The sequence below is a fragment of the Artibeus jamaicensis genome, unplaced genomic scaffold, assembly GCF_021234435.1.
Source record: "Artibeus jamaicensis isolate MK-2021 breed Jamaican fruit bat unplaced genomic scaffold, CSHL_Jam_final scaffold_3307, whole genome shotgun sequence".
Lineage (NCBI taxonomy): Eukaryota > Metazoa > Chordata > Mammalia > Chiroptera > Phyllostomidae > Artibeus > Artibeus jamaicensis.
In genome coordinates, this window is record NW_026522040.1 from 3,880,479 (window position 1) to 3,894,643 (window position 14,165).

General features: G+C 45.7%; 1 protein-coding gene across 1 annotated transcript in view; it reads left to right on the forward strand.

Moving 5' to 3' along the window:
• The window catches only part of CHCHD3 (coiled-coil-helix-coiled-coil-helix domain containing 3), a 262,793-nt gene that overhangs the window by 233,424 nt on the left and 15,204 nt on the right, over positions 1-14,165 (forward strand). The window lies entirely within an intron of this gene.

Consider the following 14,165-nt stretch of genomic DNA (forward strand, 5'->3'; position numbering starts at 1 on the left):
AGCCAAGAAACTCTTTTCAAGAAAGAGGTCTGATTTACTTGAAAAAGTCTGTGCTGATTTGTCCTAGTGACTGGCTCTGGCTCCCTGAAGGGGTCTGCCTGTAGCAGGTGCCATCTGTGACACAGTCAAGGGAGAGTGACTTTGGTGTGGAGAGAGGAGGGTAAACAGGCCAAGGAACTGGAGGCCGCTGTGGTGGGGATAGCGTTTGCTGGTTGCTGTAAGGATGATTCTTGCTACAGCTGTGTTTTGAACAGTATGTTAGCCACTGACCACATGTGACAGTTTTGATTTACACACATTAAAACTGGATAGAACTTCATCGCACGACTTTTCCTTAGTCCTGTTTCCAGTGCTCAAAAACTGTGTGGGACTGAGTTAGACACAGAACATTTTTGTCATTGTGCAAAGTTCCGTTGGATCGCACTGTTCTAAAGAACGTTGGCATGACCGTGGACATGACCTGGGAGAGAAGAAGATCGCAGATACAAGGAGCTGGAGCTAGAGATCCCTCTAGAAAGCAGGGGGGGCTGGAAGGGCGGGGCTGGGTCCACGTGCAGAGACAACTTCCTGTGTGAGAGGCGTCTCCCTCCGAGTGGCAACAGAAAAGGTGCAGCTGCAGGTCTCATGGGGGGAAGACGAGGAGCTACCTCTCGAATTCTGTTTTGCTCAATGAAAAGTAGGAAAATGGCCAAGAGTGAAAGGGTGAGATCTTTGAGGAGGTTGGAGACAGCATGAAATAATCCTTGTGAAGAGTAGACTTACCACAGACGTGTAAAAACAGGATTGGTGGAATTAGTGTCCACTTATGAATGTGTAGTGATCTGAGTGTCCCTGGCGATCTGAATTTTCTCCGGAAACACTCAGCTGGAGAGAGGCAGGCGGTTGTAGGTTGGGGCCGTGTGTAATGGCCGAGCCGACGCTGCTGACCCGAGACCCTTAGGGAGAGGGTAGAGCTAAGGGAGCTCAGCAGAGCGGTCGGTCCGGGACGCAGATTGCGACGCATGTTGTTTGGTCCTGCAGTAACACATCGTTTCCCTTTACACGTGAATCACTGAGACCACCTCTCAGATTCTGTCATGCGATGCCCATCATAATCATTTGCAGGGTTTATGGAGTAGTTTGTTTTCTCTGTTTCATGGTCAGTCTTATTAATTTCAGTCTCAGCAGCAGCAGCCTAAATGCTAAGCCAATTTGCTAACTCTTGCCAGTTCTCTGAAAAATTCTTAAATCTATATGTAACAAGGGGTTGTGATTATATGATGTGTTGGAACTTAATACCTTCTTGTGATGTCAGGGTTGACTCCTTTAGTTAATCTGAGCCGGAAAAAGAAGCATGCTAGAATTTCTAAATTAAAGAGTAATTAAATAGGTGTTTCACAGACGTACACAATTTAAGTTTATATGGTTATACCACCCATATAAACTTATTAGCTATACAATGCTTGGGGTACATCCCTCATTTATGGGGTATTAAGTAGTAGGGAAACATTAGCTACTTGAATTCATAGTGTACTTGTCTTCCAAAAATTGGCAAATAGTATACATGTGACCAGTTGTGCTTAAAAGCTCAAGATGAAACCGATAGTAAGTTAGTGGCCCCTATTCTCAGTTGTTCTTTTCCCTACCAGTTACCTTAAACCTACCCATTTCCCAAGTGCAAAGAGACTTTCTTCTCATTTCCCAGGACTTCCAGGGGATTAAGAGGTTAATATTTACCATACTCTCTGAGTTTCAAAGATGCAAGGCACTGTGTACAAAATCACATTGTTTGAACACTTTTTCTTTTAAAGCCTCTTTATTCAGACCCTTTGAAATGCATTTAGTTCCTATGGAAACTTATCACTGTTGTAGATAGTGGCCTTACCCACAAGTGAAAAATCAAATCAGAGAATGAGTTTATAATTTTACAACAGGGCTGGGGAAGTGGGTGCTAGGAATACGTACGCTGTGCTCCTCAGCTCTTCTGCTGGTTCATATTAGATTATGTGTGAAAACGACCTTGCAGCCATCTGTCGCTACCTGTCCTTCACTTGGAGGCCAGAATAGGTAACAAGTGGTTTAGCAGAGGTTTCAGCTAAACCTTTTCTCCCAGTGCCACAAGTAGGAGCTTGTGAGAAGGCAAGGGATCTGAGAAGTATTTGGGAAACAGAAGTAGTTATGGGGAAGCAGAGAGGGAGAAAGGAGAATCCCGACTGGCTCCCAGAAAAGGTTGCATTTCACTGGGTGTGTGTTTAGCAGATCCTGCTGATGAGCTTGAAAAGGAGGCAGCCGAGGGCCAGGGGCTCTTTGGAGGCGGATGATAATTGAGTCGTCTCTGTGAGAGCTGATCGCTGGGCCCAGGGTAGTGATGGGGGAAACCGGGAAGGTTGAGAGTAAGGCCTTTCAAAGGAGTAGTTAACACCCTCGTTCAGTTTTTGAATATAGAGTATTAAATAAGAACAAAAAAGTCAAAATTTAACGCATGATGTTGAGCTTCTAGTATTTCTATTGGTGAAAATGGGGGGAGTGTATCTTAATTGGATAAGAACATGGAAATCAGATGAATTGATCATATTCAGTTGATGTTTAGTCTAGAGGTCTCAGAGTTAGGAAGGATGTAAGAGGACCTTCAGATCTAGGCCCTGGCTTCAGTGGGAAAGATTACTGTGTATTTTATGAAGAACTGAAGCCCAAAGACACCTAAGATCACATAGCTATTTTCTCATGACAAGCAACTAGAAAACCCAAAGCAGTAGACCTCCCTCCCCCACCCCACCACCACCCCAACCCCTGGCAAAGAGGGAAGAGTAACTTCACCAGGAACCATTGGACAACAGTGGGGCAAAGACCTGAACTTTGGGGATTACTCCTAAGCAAGGGGGGGGGAGGGAGAGAACAATGAGAGGCAGAGAAGGAACCAACTTCTCAGACAAGAATTTCATGGATATGGAAAGTTTTCAGGCTTTTTCAACCTCATGTTACGTTTCACTCCCAGTGGTTTGCCCTTTGGCTTAAAATACTTGAGTGGTTTTTTAGTCCTTTTTCGCACAAGGTTGCTGAGATAGTAAATCAGGCGGGCTTGTGCTGAAGGCTGGTGTGTTCGAAGGCATTTTTAATTATTTCCCAGTTCACATTTTTGTCTTTCTGTAGAGTTTGCACATGGGATTTCCTATCTGTTGTCTTAAGTTTTCAATCAGACTTCATTTGTGCCACAAACCCCCTAGAAACAGGTTTTAACTGGCTGAGCATCTTGGCAGAAAGCAAACTTTCTAATAGCAACTTCTCCGGGCGTATAAAACATATGTAAATGATACGGCATTGGTATCTTTAAAATGACGTATTTCTTGGTAAGCAACGTATGCCCATACTAGAAAATTTAAGTATCACATGCAGAAGTGAATCTCCTTAAGTCTCTGACCTCCTGTCCAAGCTTTTTCTTGGAAGCAACTACTGTTACCAATTGTCGTGCATTTTTTAGATATTATTTTATGCATATATATGCTATATGGTTTTAAATTGAACTCTGAGTACATCATGAGCTTATGCAGAATGAGTAATTATAGTTGACCAACATCCATAAACTCCTATTTTTCAAATATATTTTATGTCAGGCTTTCTCAATTTCCCATTAATCAGCCATTAATTTTAGCACATGCCTGTTTGCAGAGCAAGAAGCGGGCGTGTACTGCAAGGTCTAGACACAGGATTAGCGTGAGGACAAGACCTACAGTAAATGCACACATATGCCCTTGCCTTCAATACATTGACTTTACACATACAACATGTGCCATAATGGGAAGTACAGCGTGGAGGTACAGGACAGTTTCGGTTCTGTCCCTTGCTGTGCTGAGGTTCTCCTGTGATAGAATCTCCTATGGTGCCCGCGGTGTTCAAGCCGTGGCTCACGGGCTGCATGCAGCCCAGGAAGGTTGTGAATGCGGCCCAACACAAAATCGTAATTTACTTAAAACATTATGAGATAGTTCTGTAATTGCATGTCGCAGTGTATTTAATGTGTGGCCCAAGAGAACTCTTCTTCCAGTGTGACCCAGAGATACCAAAAGGTGGGCGCCCCTGCTACGCCTTCCAGTACACCCCTCATGCCTGGCAGTTTGGTGTCTCCTGGTTTCCATTCCGTCTCGGCTCTCTGTCACCAGTGCTTGGTACCGTGGAGAGGAGAACCCCTTTATCATTCAGAGTTATTCCCATTACTGACATCTGGCTGCTGAGGTTCCCCACCAGTTTCTTTCCACTCCTCCTGCGCCTTACCGGGCTCCTTTTTTATGTGCTTCACAGTGGACTTCCAGCTGTAACCAAGAGGCCCGTGTTTCTCCTTAATCACATCATGTCTGCGTGCCTTTCTGCTCTTCTTGCCTTTCTTTAAAAGTCTGTTGAAAACTACTTTTTTCAGCCCTGGCTGGTGTGGCTCAGGGGATAGAGCGCAGGACTGTGAACTAAAGGTTGCCAGTTTTATTCCCAGTCAGGGCACGTGCCTGGGTTGTGGGCCAGGTTCCCAGTAGGGCGTGTGTAAGGCAACCACACATTGATGTTTCTCTCCCTCTCTTTCTCCTTTCCTTCCCCTTTTTATAAAAATGAGTAAAATCTTTAAAAAAATTTTTTGAATCCTTTTTTCACAACCTTTTCTATTTACTCAACTTCTGAGCATACACTTCATTTTAGTGGCTTAACACAAAACGCATTTATTATCTCACAGTTTCTGTAGGTCTTATGTCCAGATGGGCTTTACCATGTTCTCTGCTAGGGTCTCACAAAGCTAACTTAAGGGGGCAGCCAGGTTGGGTTCTTATCTGGAGGCGCTGGGGGAGAATTTGCTTCCAGGCCCATTCAGGCTGCGGGCAGAATTTGGTTCCTTCCCCTGCAGTTGAGGACTGGTGTCCCTGAGTCTTTGGTGGTGGTCAGCCGGGGCCATGCGCGGTTTTCAGAGACCACCCACTTCACTGTGAGCTCGCTTTACCTGTTACTGCACCTCACGGGAAGGCCCTCATCGGCCTGTAGAACGTGCCCGTGTTGAGCGTGGTCTGACCTGTCACTGCCTTTGGCTCCAGCCATTTCTTCTCTCTCCTCCCACTGCCTTCGCCTCTTCCCCTTTTCTGTCCCAAGTGCTTTTCCATCCCACCTCTTATTGCCGAACTTCTTCCCAATCTTTAAGACCCACCTGCGGTTCTTTCCTCTCATCTCAGACCTTTTCCAGTCATCTCCAGCCAGATTTAACTTTCCACTTTGTATTTTTCTCACTGCCTGTCAGACGCCACTGAAGCAGCTCTTGGGGACGGCTCTCCCTCCCTCTCTCCTACACACTCACGTGTGCGCACACACACGGCCTGGGGTGTGAGAGGCACTCAGTGAGGGGTAGGGGGCTGACCTGATCCCCGCCTGCCTGTCTCTACTGCCCACTCTCTCATTTTCCACTTTCCTGCCGTCTCGCTTCCGCTTTATGCCCCAGGTTCCACTTTATGCCCTATGCTGAGGTTGCTTCTCCGAATTGCTAGGGGTCAGACTCCATGATCTTTTATCGGTGTTTGTTCTTTTTGATGGTCTTCCCCTCCGTGAACTTCTAATCTCCCCAGCCTTGTGAGGCTGCACGATACTGGTTCTTCACTCCGCCACATGAGCCTGGTCCCGGGGCCCAGGCGCCCTTCCTGCCTTTTGCCTCAGCACTGCCCTCTGGTGCCTGCAGGGGATTTGCCCCCACGTGAGCTCCAGCTCCACACTCCAGACCAAGGTGGATCATTTCCACTTGGGCTTCCTGAAATTACTTGAGCACTTTCATTATTAAAACACCCGGGCAGGCCTCGCCCACGAGTGTATCACCCAGTCTTCCCTCCCGTTCGTCTCCGTGTCCTGTCCGTCACCGCATCCTTCCATTCTTGCTTTCCAGCACCTTCTCCCCTGCCCGGGTCTGCAGCTGGGAGCTGCTGCACTGGCCTCCCAGCCTGCAGTTCCCACTTCGGCCCACCTGGTGTACTCACTTCCGACGTCTCTGTAACTTCACTCATTGGACAGGCCGTGGCTTGCCATCGCCCGTGGAGTACACTCGGAGCATGCTGTCTTGTTGGAAGACTGTCCATACCCCCTGCTGGGCCGCGGCTCACAAAGACCCTCCCAAACACCCTCTGTCTCTTACAGCCCCACCCTTCATTTCAGGGACCTTTAAAAATCCCATCTCCTTTTTTTTTTTTTTTTTTTCATGGACTCCCCAGGCTACCCCGACTAAAAGTGATCACCCCTCCACAGAACAGTGCACCTGCTGCTATACTCTTTCCTTGACACCTCTATTGCCTGTGTGACCCACCATCCCTGTGAGTGTGTGCCTGTCGTGAGTGTTTGCCTCCCTCCTTTGTTTCTACACTCCCTTTACCACCCATCCCAGCAGGGACACAGTGGCTGCCGCCGTGATAGCTGTGCAGCATTTTCCTGCCCAGCAGCCCAGCAGCCCTCCACCCCGGAGGACACCGAGAGGACAAACCAATGTGGGTAACTTCTCCTTGCCTTGTCACTAAAATAAATGCCTTTGCAGTTCTTTCAGTGAAGGAAGCCAGACACAGCCCTTCCTGGGTGTATCTGCTGTTTGATCTTGCTTTCAAATGCAGGGGAAAAAAGAGAATCACCTCAAGTAATGTAACCCGCTCGCTCACTCCAGACTTATGCTTGGTCTTAACCTAGTTTTTGAGAATGTGTCACAGTCCTCATTGAGATAGGTGACAGTTTTGAAACTTTAAAACTAAGGTGCTCTTGACCTACCTTAGTGTGAAAAGTACTTTCCCAGGAGAAATGTGTTTTATGCTTGGGCGACTCAAACAGAGTTTCCCCTCAGCTGAGAAAGAGCAGAAAATCCATCCCAAAGGGTAATTCTTTATGGGAAAGTACACGCACCTTAAAATGGGAGCGTCACGAGAATGCATGCTCCACCAGCTCTGCACAGGCTGCTGGTGCCATACTGCCTGACTGGGAGGTTCTGCGATTCTCCGCTGTTAACAGTAGTTAGGTTTCTATGACCAAAATGGTATACGGAGGCCTGTGAAATAAATATTTCTCCAAACACGGAAGGGTTCTCTCTGGGAGGTTGTGTTCAGTGCTGAATTTGCTCAGAAGGTCTTGGGTTCATTGCAGATCTTTGTCAGACAGACCTGCTCAATTGCTAGGACTGGGCCACCAGCTTCTTGGCTGAACTGGGGTCAACCACATTAGCTACTTCCATGCTTCCTCTTTGAACTTGAGGACTTTCTGCAGGAAGAGTGAGCGATGAAGGAGTAATGCCCCTTCCAGATCTTGGGATTAAAGTTAATCTTCCCAAATAAATGCCACACTTTGCTCTTGCTTCCTGGCCTGGTCTCCCCTGTCCCTTATCCTTCCCAGCGGGTTGGTCGGGTTGCTAGCCAGACTTGTCTCCCCCTGAACTCGTCTGGCCCACTGTGCCTTCCCTTCACCTGCAGCATCCCTATCTGATCCCAGGGCTTCCTGCCCCCCTCCCGTCTCCACATCTGGGCATTGATCCAGGACTGGGTTATCCAGCTTTCTCCTCCTTGGCCATAACAAGTAGTAAAGCAAAAGAGTGGTTACAGAAGGCACTTCTAATGGGGGAAAACAACGAAGGCTGAATGTCGTTTGGGCGTTGCCCATGGAAAGTGATCACCAGCGCTTTCCTACCAAGGCTAAGCAGTGGAGAACTTCTCTCCACCCTCGCTTGTTGTTTGTAGGTCAGGAAAGTGACACCGGGCCTCTGGTCTCTGATTGGTTCCTTGTGGGTCCCCACTTGACTTAAGGAGTTACTCCCGCCTCTCCAAACCAAGTATCCTGAGCACAAACACTGCGCTTTTCTCCAAGGGAAAGCAGTAGGGTTCAAAGAGCTTGGAGTCACCAAGGCGTGGGTCTAGTCACTTTCCCAAGGTCAAAGGAGGTCTCTCCTTTCTGTCTCTGGGTCTGTCTTTATAGTCCAGTTACTTCAAGAAAATCTTGGGGCTGGTCTTCGCTTTTAGTTCTTTAGTGACAGAAGTCCTCTTATCTAGAACACTATGTTCTGGTTCTGTCACATCCAGCACCAGCTGTCTGGGTTCCCGTAACACTGTGTTCACAACTTCATCACCCCTCGATCTCATCAGAGGCTTGTGCACATCTCTGTCCCCCCACCAGATGGCCTTCACTGAAGGCAAGGACCACACTGTGTTCAGCACCTGTCATAGAGGGTGACCTGTGATGAACGCGTCATGTCTGTGGTTTAGTAACACTTGTTGTATGAGGGACTGAATGGATGAAGGAATGAATGAACCAGCCAGCACTCCTGTTATCCACCCTTAGACCAGTTTCAGTCAACATTCCAAAGTGTCAGGGTAGGAGAAATGGAACTAACTCAGAAAGCCTGGGGTAAAAGAACTTCATTTCTGTCAGCATAAGTCCAGAAGTTATATAGAGACACACATTTAAGGTAGAATCCAAAGGCTTTGCGTATGCTCAAGATGAACATGTTTGAAGTTGCCTAATTGGTTACTTTACGAAATCAGGTGAGAATAATGCCATGCATTTCTTTAACAGTAGTAATTATGATGATGCTTTTCTTGGCCTTGAAGCCTTATTGAGATATTTCAAAAAGTGATTTGGTACGTGAGATCACTTGGCGCCATTCACGCTTCCATGTGCACTTTGGAGATGCACGTGTAACATTTGTCCCGGGCATCTCTTTACCCCGTGGCTTATAGGTCTGTCGAAGGGACAAAGTCGACACTTGCCTAGGTCCTTCAGTCCATGTAACCAAGGGCCACGTCTGTGAACTGTGCGGCTGTCTCCCAGGCATGGCTGGTGGGAAGAGCTGCATTGTTAACCCCTCACGCCGTTCTCGTTGCAGTATTATTACCTGACTTGATTTACTCAGCAGTAACAGTATCGCAGGCATTGTGAAGGAAGCAGAGAGGGAAGGGTGGCTGATGCCTCTCTGAACGACGGCTCACTCAGACCGACGTGCAGTGTGTGAGCACTTGCCCTGCACCTAATGAGACAACCGAGCAAGCTTGAAAAATGACCTCTCCTGAGCACTTGGGCATCCCATTGTAAGTGTGATCTGGAAGTTGATTTCTGTTGCCCTTCACGGTTGAGATAATGTTGACATCAGTCATGTTCTGTGTCCCCAAGCTCTATATAACGATCACCTCTTTTTCCAGATATCTTTTACGTTGGTAAGAATTATTGTATCTCACTTTTTAGAAGTAAAAAACCTTGTAGCACATAGCCCAAACGTGTCAAGGATACCATGATATGGTGGAAAATAAAAATCAGCCAACTGAGTTTTTTCTTCTGCCTCATTCCAGATGCCTGACTTCACATATGTTTTCAACTGAATAAATATTTCTTGTCAAATTATTACTTGGAAAATTTTTCTGGAAAAAATTTTTTTACTAACATTGAGTTGAATTTAACCTCTCTTAAGTCACCAAATTTTAAGAAATTATTCCTAAAACAAAAGAGTGAGGGCCCTGGTTTTTGGAGATACAGCAGAGGGTGGCCCTGCTTCTTTTACGTCCAGACCCTTGGTGGGCCGAGCCCACGTGGCAGGGTGCCACCCAGGGTGTGGGGAGCTCGGCGAGAGGCGGCAAGGCTCTCTGTGAGGAGGACAGTAAGAGTCGCCAGCTCAGCAAAAGAAGGCAGAAGCTGGGGTCCCCCATAGTGTTGGAGTGAAGGGCCAGGCCAGCTCCCCGAGCCTTCACGTGGTCCCCCTGTTACTGAGTCCCCACTCCTCCCCTAAGTTTGCCCTAACTGCCCTCATCACTTCCAAGTACCCGATACTACTGAATAAAGAAGAAAACTGTGTTCCAAAACTGGGGCGTTTTCCATTCGCCTTGTACTCTGGTGTGTTTTTGCTCGCATTCCCAGCGCGTGTGAGGCCTGGTGGTCTGAGGACAGCGCAACTTTCTCTGAAGGCCCAGCACCACTCTATCCGCTTTCTCTGCGGCGGGTGGCCAGGGGTCCCCTCTGGGCATTTTCCTGGTGGTAGAACTTCTATCTCAGGGGCCCGAAAACTGGAGGAAGGCGGGCAATGCTTCACCCTCCCTCCTTGTAGGTCACCTTCCTCCGGAAGATCCAGATGATTGGGCTGTGATTTTGCATCTTTTTCCAAAGAAAACAGTGGGTTAAAATATTAAATACTAAAATATTGATTTAGATAGTGCTCTTGGAAGCCTTGGGTTTGTGGGGTAGAATTCTGTGTACTCCGTTGCACCTCCGGCCAAAGCTGGCTTTGCCCTTGACAGCCCCCAGGTTGAATCTGCTGGGTGTGAGGCACACTGCTCACTGGGTGGCCACCTGCTGCCGGCCCCAGTGACTCACTGAGCTGACGGCTGGACCAGGTGCGGTCAGAGCAGCGTCCCCTCCGGCACGTGCTGAGCTAACACACAGCATCGCCGCTGGCATCAGCATTTTAGAAAGTAAATGTAAAAAACCCACCTGGTTTTACTTTTTTAAGATTTTGTAGCAAAGTAGATATGAAAACAAATTCAAACAGACAAAACAGGCAACTTTGGGAGACAGTTGACCTCTAAAGTGTATTTGTAGGAATTTGATTACAGCTCAGACACACCATTAATAAAATGGTTAGCGGTTATGAAGAATGCCAGAACAGTTTGGAATTGAGTCGTTTTTCAGATCTTAATTTGTTAAAGAGACTTTACATTTTATTCTGAGAACTAATATTAGAATATTGTCATTTAAGGTAGAATTTAAGATGAAAAACTTTAATAGAAAACAATACATTTGAGAAATACTTCCTTTATAATCATTTTCTAATAGCTGTATCGCAATGGTAAATGAGTGAATTATTATATGTCATTAATTATTGGCGATGTGTTCAATACAGTCAGTTCATATTGTAAAAGGAAAGCAGAAATCCTGACTACTGGGCTTAACATCTAAGGAAACCTTTAGTACAGAATAAAATGGGAGGTCCCGCGTTGTGCCATAGGAATCAGAGCTGGAGAGTTCGCTTAACGCAGCTGTGTTGTGTGCCTGCTTCTAATGTGGGAGATGTTTTACGAGTCCACCAGATCCCGTAAAGGATGCATTGTCGCAACCTGTTGAAAATCAGAATTCTCCTTTTGGTGCCAGCCATTCTCAAATATCCATCCATCTGTTCATCCATCCGTCCTCCCATCTGTCCATCCATCCATCCTCCCTCCCCTCCCCCCCTCTCCCTCCCTTTCTCCCCTTCCCTCGCTCAGGGTACTTACTGGTGCAAATACAGGGAAGGGATATTTTTTTATGTGCCTGTGCTGACAGTGAATGAATGACCTCTGTGTTCCCAGGAGCTTTAGAAGCTGTGTCTGCTAACTGTCCGCACATGGTGTCTGTAGCCTGCTGAGTGGAAAGTGGTGTAAGGACAGCTGTCTCCACGTTTTTCCTTCTCTGAAGTTACCCTATTCTTGCCATTTATACTGGTCCAACTAAAAAGATAGGTAGGTAATTCCCTTGAAATACAAAGCTCGAGCCAACATTAAAGACGTTTCTGAGACAAAATAGTAGGAGAGGCAGCAGCGAAACCAACAAACAGCCTGAAACACGTCCTCGAGTCTGACTGTTTCAGAGGCTCAGGAGGGGGCTGTAAAGACTGCTGCTCTCAGCCGAGTTTTTAGAGAGATGTTTTCATTTCTCGTTGACCAATTAGTTCAGCTTATAGGAAACTATTCCACGAGAATCATCAGAAGCAGTAGTCATAGTTTATGTTTATCGCCGTGGTACAGACAAAAACCAGAAATAGTCTGCTTGTGTATCTTTGTTCTTTCTCTGGGGTTTTTACAGTGGACCTGCCAGTGTCCTGAGAAAATACTTGAGTATATTTTACTGCCTGCCTTTTCAGTGAATATTAGTATTAATGTGTTTATTACATTGATACTATAACAAAATAGTATTATAATCACATGTGATAGGATCCATCTAAAGCCCCCAATAACTTTAAGTCACCATTAAACTGGAGTTTTTCGTAATTATTTTTGATCAGTATATTCTTCCAAGTGTCAATTTTACTTCGCCAATTCCTTTTTGCTACGTGTGTTTTTGGATAACTGTTCTCTCACTTTTTAAAATTATTGTTCCAAATTCTCCATATTTATATTTTATCTTTCCCTTAACATTTGTCCTTCACTATTCTGTTTTAAATCTTATTTCCATACAAAGTAATTAAATTGTTTAAATGTCTCTTGCAGCTAAGATTTAATTTACCTTCTTAGGTATCTCGCCTTTGTTACCGTTGCCTCATCGCGGCTTTTTCCATCAGCAGGAGTGGAAGCGGTTGATAAAAACCAGTAGCCGACACAGTGCCCGTTCAGAGGGGTTACCATAACGCGTATTGGAAATGTCTTTGGAACCTTTTTCCTGAATGGAAGGTGCCACGGCTGGTGCTTTACGGCTTTCTAATGTTAGCCCGTAATCTCATTTAGCGTTTTCCCAAAGTGAAAACAGTGCATTAGGGCAGCGTAATGAGCGGTGCAGGTCGATACGGAGGCAGGGCCCTGCCCTGACAGGGCGATCCAAAGAACGTGCGCCCGGGTCTGCCTGCTCCAGGGATGGTCGTGGTGCTGTCCCCACCGCTGTTATGCCTCTCTGCCACCTGACAATCCTCTGCACAGGTTGAAGTGTGACAGAGGGAATTTCAGACACATTTGTGCACCCTGGCTTGCGCACACACACCAAACTGCTGGGTGGGAATCAAGGGCCCTAGGAGTGAGTAGTATTGATTTGTGGTGATAAAAGCACACTTTGACACATTTCAAATCATAAATAACTCGTGGGCTCTTAACTTGCATGATTAATAGCTCCATTCAAGGTAAATGCTTACATACAACTTAAATTACTTCTTTCCATGGAGTTCATAGTATTATATGAATTACACTGTGAATAGTCTTTTCTTCCTCTTGTATTTTTTTTCTGTGTGAATGGGGAAGGGCCACATACCTGGTCAGGGTTGTTCTCGTCTCCTCTCCTCATCCTTTTTTTAGAACTGAGGTACATTGGACAGACGCAGGTCCTCAGCCGAAGGCTAGCATATAACCCTGCTCTCCCGTGAACTAACGTGGGCATGGTCACGCGTGCGCTGAGTTCGGCCGGCCAAGGGGTCCGTCATACCTTAGCATTGACCCAGGTGCGCGTCCTGCTCTCGACCCTTGGACGTACAGCCGACTCCTTTCAGATGCCGAGGGTCATGGTAAAGGGTTAAGGAAATCGTTGTCCAGGAAAATTCACCGACATCTGAACGTAGAAATCTTAAAGAGAATCAAAACTCCTGGGATCGCATTTCAAGTCTGGTCTTAGGTATTTGGCAGAACAGTAAAGTAATGAATCAAAAAAGTGAAAGCAATGTTATGTAAAATTTGTGGGATTATTTTTTCCCTGTATGTCTACTTTCTTGAGAGGGTAGGAAGAAATAAACTCCCTTAGGGACCAGTAACGTGGTTTGCGTTTCGGTTTTCTATTCTAGCAAAATATATATTAGCTTCGTGTGTCGGATAAAAGTAACGAGGAGACAAATCGTCACCCAGGGGTTTCCTTATTGATGAGAAATAGTCTCCTGTGTTCTCTAGGGTTTTATTAAAAATCCATTAAATTTAAAGTAATGCTATTTCAAGATTACTATGGCAATAACAAAATTTAAATTTCAAAAAAAAGAACTGATATGAGGGGCTGGAAGCCTTTTGTGTTGGGCAAACTAATTTGAAAAATATATGAATTCTTAGATTAAAAGTGATAATATTTTGTATTTTCCCTGTGTGTTTAGTCCTTATAATCAAAGTTCCTCTACCATCTTAAGGATATTTCATTTTTGTTTGTATAATTTACTTGGTTTATTTTGTTACTATCTTTTTAAGTCTCTGTTACAAGCTTTTTTGGAAGCACTTAAGTTCACTACTTCATATTCACTGGAAGCAATCTAACCAAAATTTGAGGTTTGTAAATATAATTCATAAAATTTGAGCCCAGGGAATTAAAAAAAATTTTTTCTTTACCCATGTGTATTCTCAACAACTGATTTCGTGACTTCTGTAAGAGGTGTTCTTGTCAGTAGCTGAGGTCACAAAGAAAAAGGACATGGGCCTCGGGATCTGCATTCTAGTGAGCGTAGCTGGTAAGTGCGCTGTAGTGTAGATGAGGTGCAGTGTCATCGGTGTTACGTGCACGTGGAAGGAGTTGAC